Source organism: Macaca fascicularis, chromosome 14 (genome assembly GCF_037993035.2).
Source record: "Macaca fascicularis isolate 582-1 chromosome 14, T2T-MFA8v1.1".
Lineage (NCBI taxonomy): Eukaryota > Metazoa > Chordata > Mammalia > Primates > Cercopithecidae > Macaca > Macaca fascicularis.
In genome coordinates this window covers 89,004,529-89,018,050 of record NC_088388.1, presented here as the reverse complement: position 1 = coordinate 89,018,050, position 13,522 = coordinate 89,004,529, and the positions used below count along the sequence as shown (strand labels likewise).

At 37.0% G+C, this 13,522-nt stretch overlaps 1 pseudogene; it reads right to left on the bottom strand.

Moving 5' to 3' along the window:
• Nucleotides 1-414: 414 nt before the first annotated feature.
• On the bottom strand, nucleotides 415-6,952 carry LOC123568638 (tripartite motif-containing protein 51-like; annotated as a pseudogene).
• Between the last annotated feature and the right edge of the window lie 6,570 nt (nucleotides 6,953-13,522).

Genomic DNA, 13,522 nt, shown 5'->3' with positions numbered 1-13,522 from the left:
ACTGAGATCTTCATTCTGAGGAACTAACTCTGAATCTGTGTTCTGATGAGGATCTACCATCACACATGCCACAAAGTGCCACCCAGGTCAAGCATGAAAGTCTGCACTCAAACTGACACCCACAAGTCATATCACAGCAGAGAATCATGGACATAGAGCAAAACTGAGAGGAAGAGCAGTCCCAGCTATGCAGGCAAATACTTAGGACCAAATCAGGAGTTCACACCTCAGACACTGTGGCTTGGAGCTGATGGGAACACATTAGATAAGTATTTTTGAGAAATCAGATGTGGGATGAACCAGGGGTAATGATTTTCTGAAAATGATTAAATAAAGAACCAATACACATGGTGTTAGTGTTTTCACCATATTTAATAGAAACAGTATAAATGAGTTATGATGACATTAGAATGCAACTGAAGACATTAAATATGACTTATTAGTCCTGTTTGATGAGGTGCAAAAAAGGGAACTTTCTGGCATAAACAGGTTCCCACAGCATATAGACACATTTCTGACTTGTCTCTGGTCGGAAGTGACTACAGCAAAAGACGGGCCTGAGAGGAGGTGAGAAGGAGCAATTAGGGATGGTGTATATAAGGGAACTTTGACCAACATCAACAAAGCTCATGGTTCTACCTTCACAATCCAGGAATACTCCTACTTGTCTGGTAGGTCTTGGGACATAAAGCACCATTAGTGGGGAGGTAGTAAAGAGACTGCAGTGAACGTCCTCCTTAACACATCCAAGAAGAAAGAGTCCCTCCTCTTAATCTGTCTTGTCATTCTGACTCTTTTCTTTTCAGTAATTGTTACAGACTCCAAAAGCCCAATTCCAAGAGTCCGCCACATGAACCTCCCAGTAATATTTGCCAGATGTGAAAGTCTGAGCACCTCACACAAGAAAACATCCAGGTGTTGCAGTGATATGAGGATCATTTTGAGGGTCACATCCAACATTCATGCTTCTCAAATCTCCATACAGGAAGATACGACTATTGGTTTTTTCATGATGCAGAGTAATATCCACTGCAAAAAGTAAAACATAAAAGTATAGACACATGTAAATAATAGAAATTAGAATTCTTGAGGGAAAAGTTGTTCTACCAAGAATTTACTTTAGCAAGAAATCTGAAGTTACAAGAATGAGGACAATTTTGATTGTAACAGCTAATAAATTATAAGAATGATTAGTATTCTCTGAGGAAAAACAAAACCCTAAAAGCAGATAGTGAAAATGTATTGAAAACTCAAAAATTGAGAGTCAAATGTAAGATCAACCTCTTTTAATCCAATTTACAGAGTGAAAGTGAAATATTATATGCCCTGAATGCCCTTTAGTTATCAAGTTCATATTTCTTGTTCTTAAATACTACTGATATAATTTTGGCAACAATGTGAGAATTTTCACTTACTCAAGCACTGTTCTAAATAACTGTGTAAAAGTCCATATGTCCACATTATAAATGGTAACTTAAGGCAGATTTTTGAAAAACCTTTTACCAGTCACTTTGTGGTCTTCCCTGCTAGCTGTGGATTGAAACCAATTTTTAGATTTTACACATAGCTCTTCATGTTGTAACTAAACTGAAATTATTGTTTCTATTTTTACTTCCTATTTACAAAATAATTTCTTCTTTTTTTGCACAGTAAGTCAAAGTTTTACATTATATGAATAATATATATATTGTAAGAAAATACAAATACTCCAACAAACTCCAGTGAACTCTATTCCTTAAAAGATATGTTTTTTAACAATTCAAATAAAATACAGTAATGTAAAATTTTTATGTAACATTGGATAATTAAGCTTCTATTTGAACATTGTTCCATTTATTCAATTTTTCATTTCTTATGTCATTCATTTTACCCAATATATAACTCAATACATGTGAGCCCAGAACATATTTGTTTTTCACTGTTTTTCTCTTCATGTTATAAATTGGACTATAAATAGAAACAGATATAAAAGGGTTCCATAGTCATATTGTTCACTTACTTCTGAAAAGAAATAAAAATTTGATGAAGGGTAAACTACTACCCATACGACTGTAACAAGCAATAATACATTGAGGGAATTCCACCAATGGGCTGACACTCACCTCTGAATCCATTGAGCCTGTCCAGCAGTCCAGTGATGGGCCCTGCACTGAGCTCTGGATTCACAGGCTGGAGCACTTGCAGCAGCAGGGACTCATACCTGCAAGGAGAAAGATGCAGTTACCACATCTACAGCCAAAAAGTACATAAAAATCACTACTTTTATTTAAAAGACATTAATGTGTGGGTTCCTTTAACCTACACATTTGCTAATTCCAAAATTATCATTTTCTTTCTCAAGTTTATTCTTATTCACAATTCCTGATTTTCAAGCAGGATGGAAAAGTCTATCTGAGTGAGGATTCAATCTGATCTTTCTTCTTATTGCTCCAAATTAGTAAGGATCATTAGTCTTAAGGCTGGGAGAATATTCAAAAATGAAATTCTGATTCCAGACCACACTAGGCTGCCCTGAAATCACTGTCTGGGAAAGTGGCGTTATTTGAAGACCACTGCATCTGTTGCTTCCTTTTCAAGGTCAGGGTGTTGAAACTTGCTCCAGGCAGGGAGAGCTGCCTTTCACAGCTGAGTTTTTCTGGAGGCCTACACAGTTCTAACATTCTGAATAGTTTGTTTCATCTATTTTTCAGAATCATGTATTAAATATAAACAAGAAATCATCAACATTTTTCACTGCTAAAATACTTTACCCTTTTCTCTCTGGCTTCCCCTTGTTCACTTGGTCACCATGTAGCAAATGCAACATTTTCTGTTTCAAATATTCAGGCATGAAGGCATTTGAGCAATAAAAAGGAAATTAAGAATAGAGATGATCACTTTCTTTGTTCTTCTTTCATATGTTTATTTTTTGTTTTCTTTCCTTTTTTGTTTTGCAGAACTTTCATTGAACTGTCTAATAAAATCACTGAGTATGGCAACAAAATAGATGACCACATGGGGTGGGAGATGGAGAAAGTACAACCAGGACAAGGTAGTATCAATATCTGAATCAATTATACCTTCAGTATCAAAGTTCCTGCTTGATATTTGTGGAAACTGAAAGAGCATCTGCTAAAATCTTGGTACACACTCACCTGTGTAATATGTCTCCAAAAGCTTGTAAAAAAAATAGAAAGGCTTAGTGCTTTCCACAAGATGCATCTTCCACTAAGTTCAGTGTGAGATTTGGAGGCAGTTTCTGAAGATATTATTTTCCTATAATTTTCCCTCCTGGAAAGCATTTTCTATTTCTTTTCTAATGAAAATCCCAGTCTATCATATGTCATGAATTAATGTTCTCATATAATCTAAGTCTTGAAGACATTCTCTCTACAAGTGAAAGGAGGGGAGGCCCACAGAGTCTATGTTCTGCTGTAACCCTCAAGAAGCTACTCAGTCATCTTCCCTAAGCCCTGTTACCAAAATGAGTGGACCCCAAAATAATACTAAGGCGAACCTAGATTCCCCAACTTCTCCATCATGCCGTGTCTCCAAATTAACCTAAATGTCAATGAATCACTTCTTATTTTACATACTTTCAAAAATCCTAAATATATCATTGACTTTTGATGGGAAATATTTTGGGGGCTGTTACCTTGACCATTCCACAAAGGTTTGTTGCTGGTGGTTAAAGGAGGAGGTATACATAAGTAACAAACCTGCACATTGTGCACATGTACCCTGGAACTTAGAGTATAACAAAATAAATAAATGAATGAATAAATAAATTAAAAAAATAGAGTTAAAAAAATAAAGTAGGAGGGACCTTTTGTCCGGTAGAATCACTAGGAGAGTCTATAACCTCTCAGCAAACTAGCATTGATTATGGAAATGTGATTTTGGAAACAAATCATGGAAGTAAAGGGGGAGAGAGAAGAAAAACACCCATGCGTGTGAATGTTTCACATCCTGATACCCCATGGTCAGTCCGTACCTGGAGTAGCTCCACATCTGCTTTATGGCAAATTTGCTTCAGATCCGCATACATTCCTGTTAAAATTTCCTCCTCCTTTGTTTAATTCTGGCTTTGCTGTCATTGAGTTGCTGAAAAATGTCTTCGCCCTCCTTTTGCAGCCTCTCCAACTGATGTTGCTCTTCGTCATGGAGAAATGCAGGCATCTTCTGAAATTCAGTTCTGATTTCTTCTATCCTTAAACTCACATAATCCTGCAGTGACAACTAGTTAGTCAAAATAGAAACCTATTTATTTATCTTCTCTTGAATTTCACTGATTCCTCTTAGTAATCTGAACATCCAATATTTTAATTCTCAGTCTTGCCAATTCTCAGATTCTACAAAATTTTATTCCTCTCATTTTGTTCCACTTTAATATCAACATAGTTGTTTTTGCCCAGTTACATTTACTTGATTAAAGATAAAATGATAAAAAGTTTTCTAAGGTAGTTATGTGAAAATGAATTTCTCTCTTCCAAACCACCTTTTTAGAAATAAAACAAAGTTTTTGCTTAAGAATTAAACTATAGAGCTATATTAACCGGACAGAAAACCATTATTTCTACTTCTGAGAACTGGGGCAAATTATATAAAACGTTGTATGAGAAATGATGAAATGACCTCAGATTAGCATTGTCAGCTCAGTGCATTTCACCCAGCATAACGTATTCTAATAAGGTTTCATTCATTCTCTTCCACACTCACCCTAATCTGCAACATGGGCTTCTTTGTGGTTCCTCAACCCCCCAAAATAAACACAAGTGAAATACTATTGTACATGCTGTTTTCTCCACCTAGAATTATTTTCACATATATGTGTATTTCTCATATATATACTGACAGATATATATATATATACACACACACACACACACACACCTCGTATACATGTGTATACAAGTATATGTGTATATAGGGATATATATGAGGAATATATATGTGTATCTCTCTCTCTCTCTCTGTGTATATATAGAAGAGGAAGGCAAACAGGAGGATGTACGTATACATCATACATACAGTATGAATTTTTCCACTAGCCTTTTTTCTGACCACCCTATTTAAAACTCAAACCCTCATCCCCAGTCCCTGTTCTCTGTTCTCCTTTTCTACTTTCCTGCTTGATTATTCTCCAAAGACACTACTACACTCTAACACATCATGTATTTCACATATCTGAATGGTGACCATTTGCTTCTCTTATTTCCATTGTAAGATTTGTATGTTTTCTTTCTTCTTTACTGTTTAATTTCCTAAGTTGATATTTGACATACACTAGGTACTCATAAAATATTTTTCAATGAATTAATATTAGAATGAATGAATGAATGATTATTAGATATCATACCCTCAAAGTAAACATCCACAAAGAGAAAATCATTTCTAGAATTCTTCTCAAGTCCATAAAGTTCTCCTGATATTAAATACTAGTTCCCATATTTCTCGCATATTTATGTCTTCATCAAGACACAAACCTACATTTCTCACATACTGAATATGCATTATTCAATACTAACGAGTTGAGATACTTAATTTCATGCTTTCTCTAAATCTGCACTTTTCCTCCTTTTGCCTGAAATTTAACTCACATTTCCAAATACGCTTGCCCACCAGGATTCAAATTCATGCTGACCCAGCCTCAGAAGTTTCACTTGAAATTTCCATGACTGCTCAATAACTCTTGTGCCCAAGATTTATCCAGGCAGCCCATGAGGATCACTGTGAAATGGCCACCAACCAATATTTTTTGGTGTATTGCTGTAGGTTTGTATGGAAACAGATGCGCATGCTTGGGTTACGTCTGTGGTTTGGTTAGAAATCCTATGAAAGACTTGCACTATCCTACATAAAAAATTAGGTTACTTTTTCTCAACTGTTTTTTTCCTTTTTTATTGAATTCCAGAAACATTATGGTTCGAGATCAAGTTCCTATTTTAAGAGTCACCCATGTTCACCATAAGTTCTTGGAGAAGGTAAAGTAGTACAGGACTAACCTTCCAGCATCTGGTTCTCGTGGTTTCCACATTCAGGTTTCTGTGATTTTCACAAGCTTTTTCCCATAAAGACTGCATTTCCTTTAGAAGCTTCTCCTGCAAAAGAGCCATGACTTGGAGCACCAGTGAAGACAAAGTATGATTCACACTTGATATACAAAGGGGCCCAGAATGAGACAAATCAGCCCATAGAAAATGGCATTTGCTTTGTTTATCTTCATGTTTGTCAAATCTGAAGTTTAAAGCTAAGGAAGCTCATAACAGAGATGCTTAAAGGGACACAGAGATGGCATCGTCCAATCTCCAAGGAAATAGACTTACAAGAATTTTATGTGTCCTGTATAGAAGCAGATCTTCAGAGACATCACTTACTCAGTGTTCCTCAGCAGCCCACTCAATGGGACAGTGTCTGTGATCCCGGTGCTCCTGAGAGCTGGAGCACAGCAAACAGAGCAGGCTCTTGACCACATCACAGAACATCTTCTTTATCTCCCTGTGAGTCCCACACATTTGCTCCTCAGAGCTCAGGAATTGCCAGAGACTGGCTTTTTTGGCAAGGGAAGCCATCTTCTTCACATGAATGTCAGTTTTGAGGTTTTTCTGCTGTGTTATCTTTCTGCATTCAGAGCACTGAGCAAGAAGTGCGATGTCTTGCCAGTTGAGGTAGAAACAGGGCCTGCAAAAGGTGTGCCCACAGTCTATGGTGACTGGGTCTATGAAGTAGTTCATGCAGATGGGGCAAGTGAGTTCCCTCTGGAAGACTTGCAAGATTCCAGAATTCATGTTCATGAAAAAGAAAGAGCAGCATCATTTCGGGGTCTGTGTTGGTGAAAATCTGTGAACATGTGGTGATATGTGATAGCTATATTTTCTTCTCAACAGTGCGCATTAAAGCGGAACAAACTTTCCTCTGTAACAAAAATGAAAAATTCATATACAAGGAGAGTCTTCAGGCTTCACAGCAGACATTACTGATGAGATAACTCACAACCCCTTCTACTCCAAGTTTCTACCCATAACATAATGCAAATCTATTCAATTACCTATTCCCTGGATGTGGATATGATACTTGGGTTTTAGTCTTAAGTGGTCTGGAATAAATCATGGTTGTCCCTATTCCTCTTTCAATTAACTACTGAATGACTATGGGAGAGGAGTAGGAAAACCTACACTGACTAACAAAATATGAGAAGATTGTCAGAGGGCTCTAGGAAGTATTACTAGAGAGAGGAACCCAGAAGCCCAGCTCTTTAAAGCAAAAACAACCCCAAAACAAACCAACGGACCAAATAAACAAAAAGACAGCAGTAAACCAATCTAGGTTCACTAGGAGAGAAAATAAGTAATAAAATATATGGGTTTTTTTAAATGGATTAAATTAACCTCTTCCTTGGGCTACTCAAATGCTGAACTGACATTTGGTCAGTTTTTTAAACCTGAAATATGCATAATTATATTTCTATGGTATTATGGTTAATTTTATGTGTCAACTTGACTGGATTAACTAGTACATGGAGATTTGGTGAAGCATGATTTCTGGGTGAGTCTGTGAAGGTGTTTCCAGAGAGGCATAGGAGTTGGCGAGCTGAGTGGGGAACAGCAGCCCTCAATGTGGGTGGATACCATCCACTCAGCTGGTAGCTCAGATAGAAGAAAAAGGGCAGAGAGAAGACACTTTTCTCTCTCTCCTGAGGCTTATTCTAACTCAGCCAGAATATTGGTATCCCCAGGACACTAGTTTAATGACAGCCTATATTCAATTTCTCAGACTCCATAATCAAGGGAACCAATTCCCCTAGTAGACTTCCCCCCTTGTAAAGTCATGTGTAGAGTGGGGACAGATATATGATCAGAGAAATGCATTTGGCAGTTTTGTTAATTGTTTGAACATCGTAAATTACACTTACACAAACGTGGATGGTATAGCCTACTACACACCTATAGTATACAGTATAGCCTATTGTTCCTAGTCTAAAAACCTGTGCAGCATGTGCCGTACGGTATACGATAGGCAATTGTAACACAATGGTAAGTATTTTCTTTTATTTATTTATTTATTTGTTTGTTTATTATACTTTAAATTCTAGGGTACATGTGCACAACGTGCAGGTTTGTTACATATGTATACATGTGCCATGTTGGTGTGCTGCACCCGTTAAGTCGTCATTTACATTAGGTATATCTCCTAATGCTATCCCTCTTCCCTCCCCCAACCCATGACAGATCCTGGTGTGTGGTGTTCCCCACACTGTGTCCAAGTATTCTCATTGTGCAATTCCCACCTATGAGTGAGAATATGGGGTGTTTGGTTTTCTGTCCTTGTGATAGTTTGCTTAGAATGATGGTTTCCAGCTTCATCCATGTCCCTACAAAGGACATGAGCTCATTCTTTTTTATGGCTGCATAGTATTCACACAATGGTAAGTATTTTCTACTTGTGTGTGTATATATATACAGTTACATATACATCCTATGATTCCGTCTCTCTGGAGAACCCTGGCTAATACAAACTGTAATCTTTGCTCTGGTAGTTTGAAGTCCTTTACCTTACTCTTTTTTACTTAAAAACACCCCTGAATTTAAGTGTAAAAAGTGAAAATCTTAGAGTCCTAAATATTTTTCAGAGGTCATCAGAGTTATTTTCAGGAATTTTTCATAGTTTAATCTGATTTAAGCCACAATTAAATGTTAACCAATATCACGTATAAAATTATGCCTTGTACATTTATCTGTTCAACAATTGTGTTTTGATTTCTAAGCTAGGATATTTTGGAGAGCCTTCTTATTTCCTTTAGTATCACCATTTTAATCTCATCATTGCCTTAGTAATTTAAAATCAAGTCTAAAAGCTTAAGGTTATGAAAGCACAATGTTTACAGTATTCAGTAATTATCTCTTTTTAATTAATTCAATGTACCAATATTAATACATGTAATACACACTCACACACACTCACATACATATATATACTTGCCTACATATAAATGCTTTATAATGTGAATTCGATATATTCATGATGCATACAAATCTATTGCAACAAACACTAGATATTTAAAATTCTTCAAAAATGTATTGAACAATTACGGAATACACTAAATAACAACAATAACCTCATGTTATAAAATATATAGCAATGTGAGTTACAAATAATAGCATTAAATAGGTTTAAGTTAATTAGGCATTTTTTAACACTCTAATTTATTATTTTGTAAAGGAAGAATGAAATTATTTTCTTCATATAATTTGCACTCACCTCAGGGTTCTATGAATGTTTTCCACAGTGATTCTTCAAAAAAAAATTCTGTTAGGTACTCCTCAAGATCAGGAGCTCATTCACTGAGTACTAGCTGTTGGAGGTCAGCTGAATGCAGTTAACTCTAAGTGCTATCCTTATCCTCTGGAGAAAAATGGGCTTGTCCCTTCTATATCCTTTTTTTTTTTTTTTATGTTACATATGTATACATGTGCCATGTTGGTGTGCTGCACCCGTTAACTCGTCATTTACATTAGGTATATCTCCTAATGCTATCCCTCTTCCCTCCCCCGACCCATGACAGATCCTGGTGTGTGGTGTTCCCCACACTGTATCCAAGTATTCTCATTGTTCAATTCCCACCTATGAGTGAGAACACGCGGTGTTTCACCCTGTGAAACAGGAGTCTCACCTTGTCACCCAGGCTGGAGGGCAATGGCTCAATCTGGGCTCACTGCAACTTCCACTTCCTGGGTTCAAGCCATTCTCCTGCCTCAGCCTCCCGAGTAGCTGGGATTACAGGTGTGCACCACCACGCTCTGCTAATTTTTTTTTTTTTTTTTTTTTTTGTAATCTTTAGTAGAGACAGGGCTTCACCATATTGGCCAGGCTGGTTTCAAACTCCTGACCTTGTGATCTGCCCACCTTGGCCTCTCAAAGTGCTGGGTTACAGGCGTGAGCCACCATGCCTGGCCCTACACCCTTTTATACGAATGGTTGAAGACCACACCCACCTCTTTAGGGGTATTTAGGGTATCAAGAAAGGTGGAGACAGAGACAATTATGTTTATCCAATATTTAGCACACACTTTTGCACCACTGATTAAATTAGCCTCACACTATCATTATAAAAACCACTGCCTGAATGATGCATATCTAACATCAATTTTATCAGGGTAAACATATAATAGAAATGAACTAAGATTCACTTAATACTGTTTATTGAGTTTCTTCCAAGACACACACATTCATCTAAGTGCACATTTATTTATTTATTCTAGAGAAATTCTCCTTCTGGAGTGCAGTGACACAATCATAGCTCACCGCAGCCTTGAATTCCAGGGCTCAAGTAATCCTCCCATTTTAGCTTCCGAAGTAATAAGGACTAGAGGCTTATGCCATCACACCTAGCTAATTTTTTTTAAATTTTTTCTTATAGACAGGGTATGGCTATGTTGCCCAGTCTAGGCTCTAGCTCCTGGCTTCAAGTTATCCTTTGATAAACCTCCTACTCTGGAGGCTGATGCAGGAGAATTGCTTGAAATCTGAAGGCGGAGGTTGCAGTGAGCCGAGATCACGTCACTGCACTCCAGCCTGGGTGACAGAGTGAGACTCTGTCTGGAAAAAAGAAAGAAAGAAAGAAGGAAGGAAGGAAGGAAGGAAGGAAGGAAGGAAGGAAGGAAATACAACAACAACATAAGATTTATGGTCACAACTGTCAGAACAGTGAAAAAAAAGTCTATCAGCCCTATATCAGTCAAGGTTCAAAGACAAAAGCAGAACTCATTAGATATATGTACACTTGAGGAGATTCATATATGGATTTAGTACAAGGAATTGGCTTACTCAATTGTGGATGTTTCCAAAGGAAGTGTAAGATCCCTGTTATAGTCAATAAAAAAAAAAAAAAAAAAAAAATTCTTCTGCCTGGATCCCAGTGGTCATGGAACAGTCAATAGGGAGCAACTGGAAAAATAGAGACATTTTCACTGTTTAGTCTTGTTCAAGGAATGTCTAAGTCTTTCTTCAAAGGACTTTCACTGGTAAAGTCAGACTTATCTGAGTAAACTTCCTAGTTTCATAGTTAGAACCTTTACTTACATCTGAAAAATACCTTTCCAGCAGGGCCTAGGTTAGCATCTCATTAAGAAGGAGGTGTGTGCATGCTACAAAATGGCTGCTGCCCTCATTTCCTTTTCTGTAGTTAAGCCTAGCCAATTTGACACATTGAAAAATCATCAGGAGGTTATATGCCATAAATTTAAGAAACGGAAAAGTAGAACTCCTTTGTCCTTTCCTGCACTCAAGAGTGAGAAGCCAGTGAAACCCTTCTGTCATGAACTGGACCCTCTGGACATTCTCTGCTGAGATTCAGGGGCTCCCTGGTGGGGCTCTGGTATTCCATCACAGGGTCTGATGACTATGTGTATCAGGAAAGAATTGGGGCAAGGAGAAAAAAGAAAAGGGGCAGTTTCTAATTCCATTTCAACCACTTTTTGCGCCACATTATTCACTAATCCCAACAGTCAACTTCAGGCAGGTGATGTCTAGAGCATTGGAAATGGGGAGCTCGCAATTCTAGACCTACTTCTCTCTACTGTGGCATTATTAATGACATAGCTTATTTTCCTACATGAGTCTCAAACCATGAAACAAATATGAGAATGTAAGTCCCCTTAAAGTTGGTATTTTTTAGGTTTGAAAAGTCCTAACCCAGCCGGAAGAGGGATTAGAGATGGGTATGGGCATTAGAGATGTGTGTATGGCCAAGAACAATACACAATGTGGATAAAGATTTGCTCCCTAACCGATTTTGAACATTTTGTCATTTCCCACTGCTTCCCTTTTCAATGAAAAGTCTATATTTTTTGTACCTGAGAGTCTATTTCCATTCTAGCACTTGAAATCTTCCTAGACAACAAAGATTCCTCTTGAATAACAATTCTATTTCTGAAAATGGATAATAGACTCTCTCCCTCAACTGGGTTCCATAACGCCTTAAAAAATGTTTGTACAGAAGTTGGGGATCTATTTCTGCTTCCTTAATATGCATAGGAAACTAAGTTTATTTCATTTTGAATATGTTAATTTTTTAATGAAAATTCAATTCTAAGATAAATATTATTTAAAACACAGCAGTTATAATTCATCGAAATTTTAATTGCTATTTTATTTTTTTGCTCACATGGAGAGACATCTGCACAATTATATCCATGCTAATAAAAGTGTATTAATTTAATTATAAATTATATTTTCCTTTCTGGCTTCTGAATGTTCAAGACTATTTTTAAATATTTTAAATTTTATGTCTTTTTAAAAGCACATTTATTAGATATTCTTCTGCAAACCCCAGTCATTTTCTCTTCAAATCCCTTGTTTATTTGTTCAAAGATAAATACATTAGAAAATGGAAGGGAACAATGTGATACATGGGCTGTGATGTACCACATACCTTGCTATCTCCATACCCACATCTTCCATAATCCCCACAGAAAATGTGGAATATGTATGTAATTGTCCCAAGTTTATATATGAGCACATAAAGGGTAAGCAATCTCTCTTTGGTCCTATTTCCTATATGGGAGGGAGTCAGGAATCAATTCCATATCACCAACTCCATAAATCCTCAAATATTTCAATGTATTGCCTTATCAAGAACCACAGAAACATGTAGGATTCCTTCGGTGCTTGTGTGCCCAGCTGATGTTCAGCCTACGTTTTGAGGTTAATTTCGCTCATGAATGAAACATTCAGTTGCTGAACATTGCAACATGATAGTAGCCTATAAAAATTAGAATCAAAGAGATTGCATTCCATAAGAAAATAATGAAGGCAGTAATTACAAGCAGTACCATGAATGCTAGATTTTAAACACTTTTTTCATTTTTTTTTTTCTTTTCTTATTTCTTCTCTTAGAAATGGTGTCTGGCTCTGTCACCCAGGCTATAGTGCAGTGGGTGTTTCCTAGCTCACAACAGCCTCAACTTCATGGAGTCAAACCATCCTCCATCTCTGCCTCTTGAGTAGCAAGCACTACAGGCAGGCACTACCATTCCAGGTTTGTTTTTTAATTTTTTTGCAGAGACATGGTCTTCCTTTGCTGGTCAGGCTGGTCTCCAGCTCCTGGACTCAAAACATCCTCCTGTAGGCAATGGGATTAAACCTGTGAGCCACCATTTCCAGCCTCAAAACATTTTCATAGCAGAGTTAACAGAATATTTTATTTTATGTTAATCTCTGAATTCAGTAGGCAGAAGATTCATGTCCTTTACTCTTCCATATCTGGCTTAGTATCCCTTTCTTACACTATCTATTGCCAAAATTGAATGTTTGTTTTCAATTTAACATTTATGTTTCATAGCACAGAATAGTGAAATGAGTAATGTGAAGTAGATTTCCTATCTTCTTTCCTAGCCCCTGCCAATGTAGCCATAGGTATTCTAAAGGGGCTCATGATCTTAGCCTTTTCCCTCCATTGGAATCCAGATTATGAACTAGTTAAGTGTTGGGTTTAAAAACCTTAAGGAATAGAGCAGAAAGTAAGACTAGCAACCCTTATGCTTCT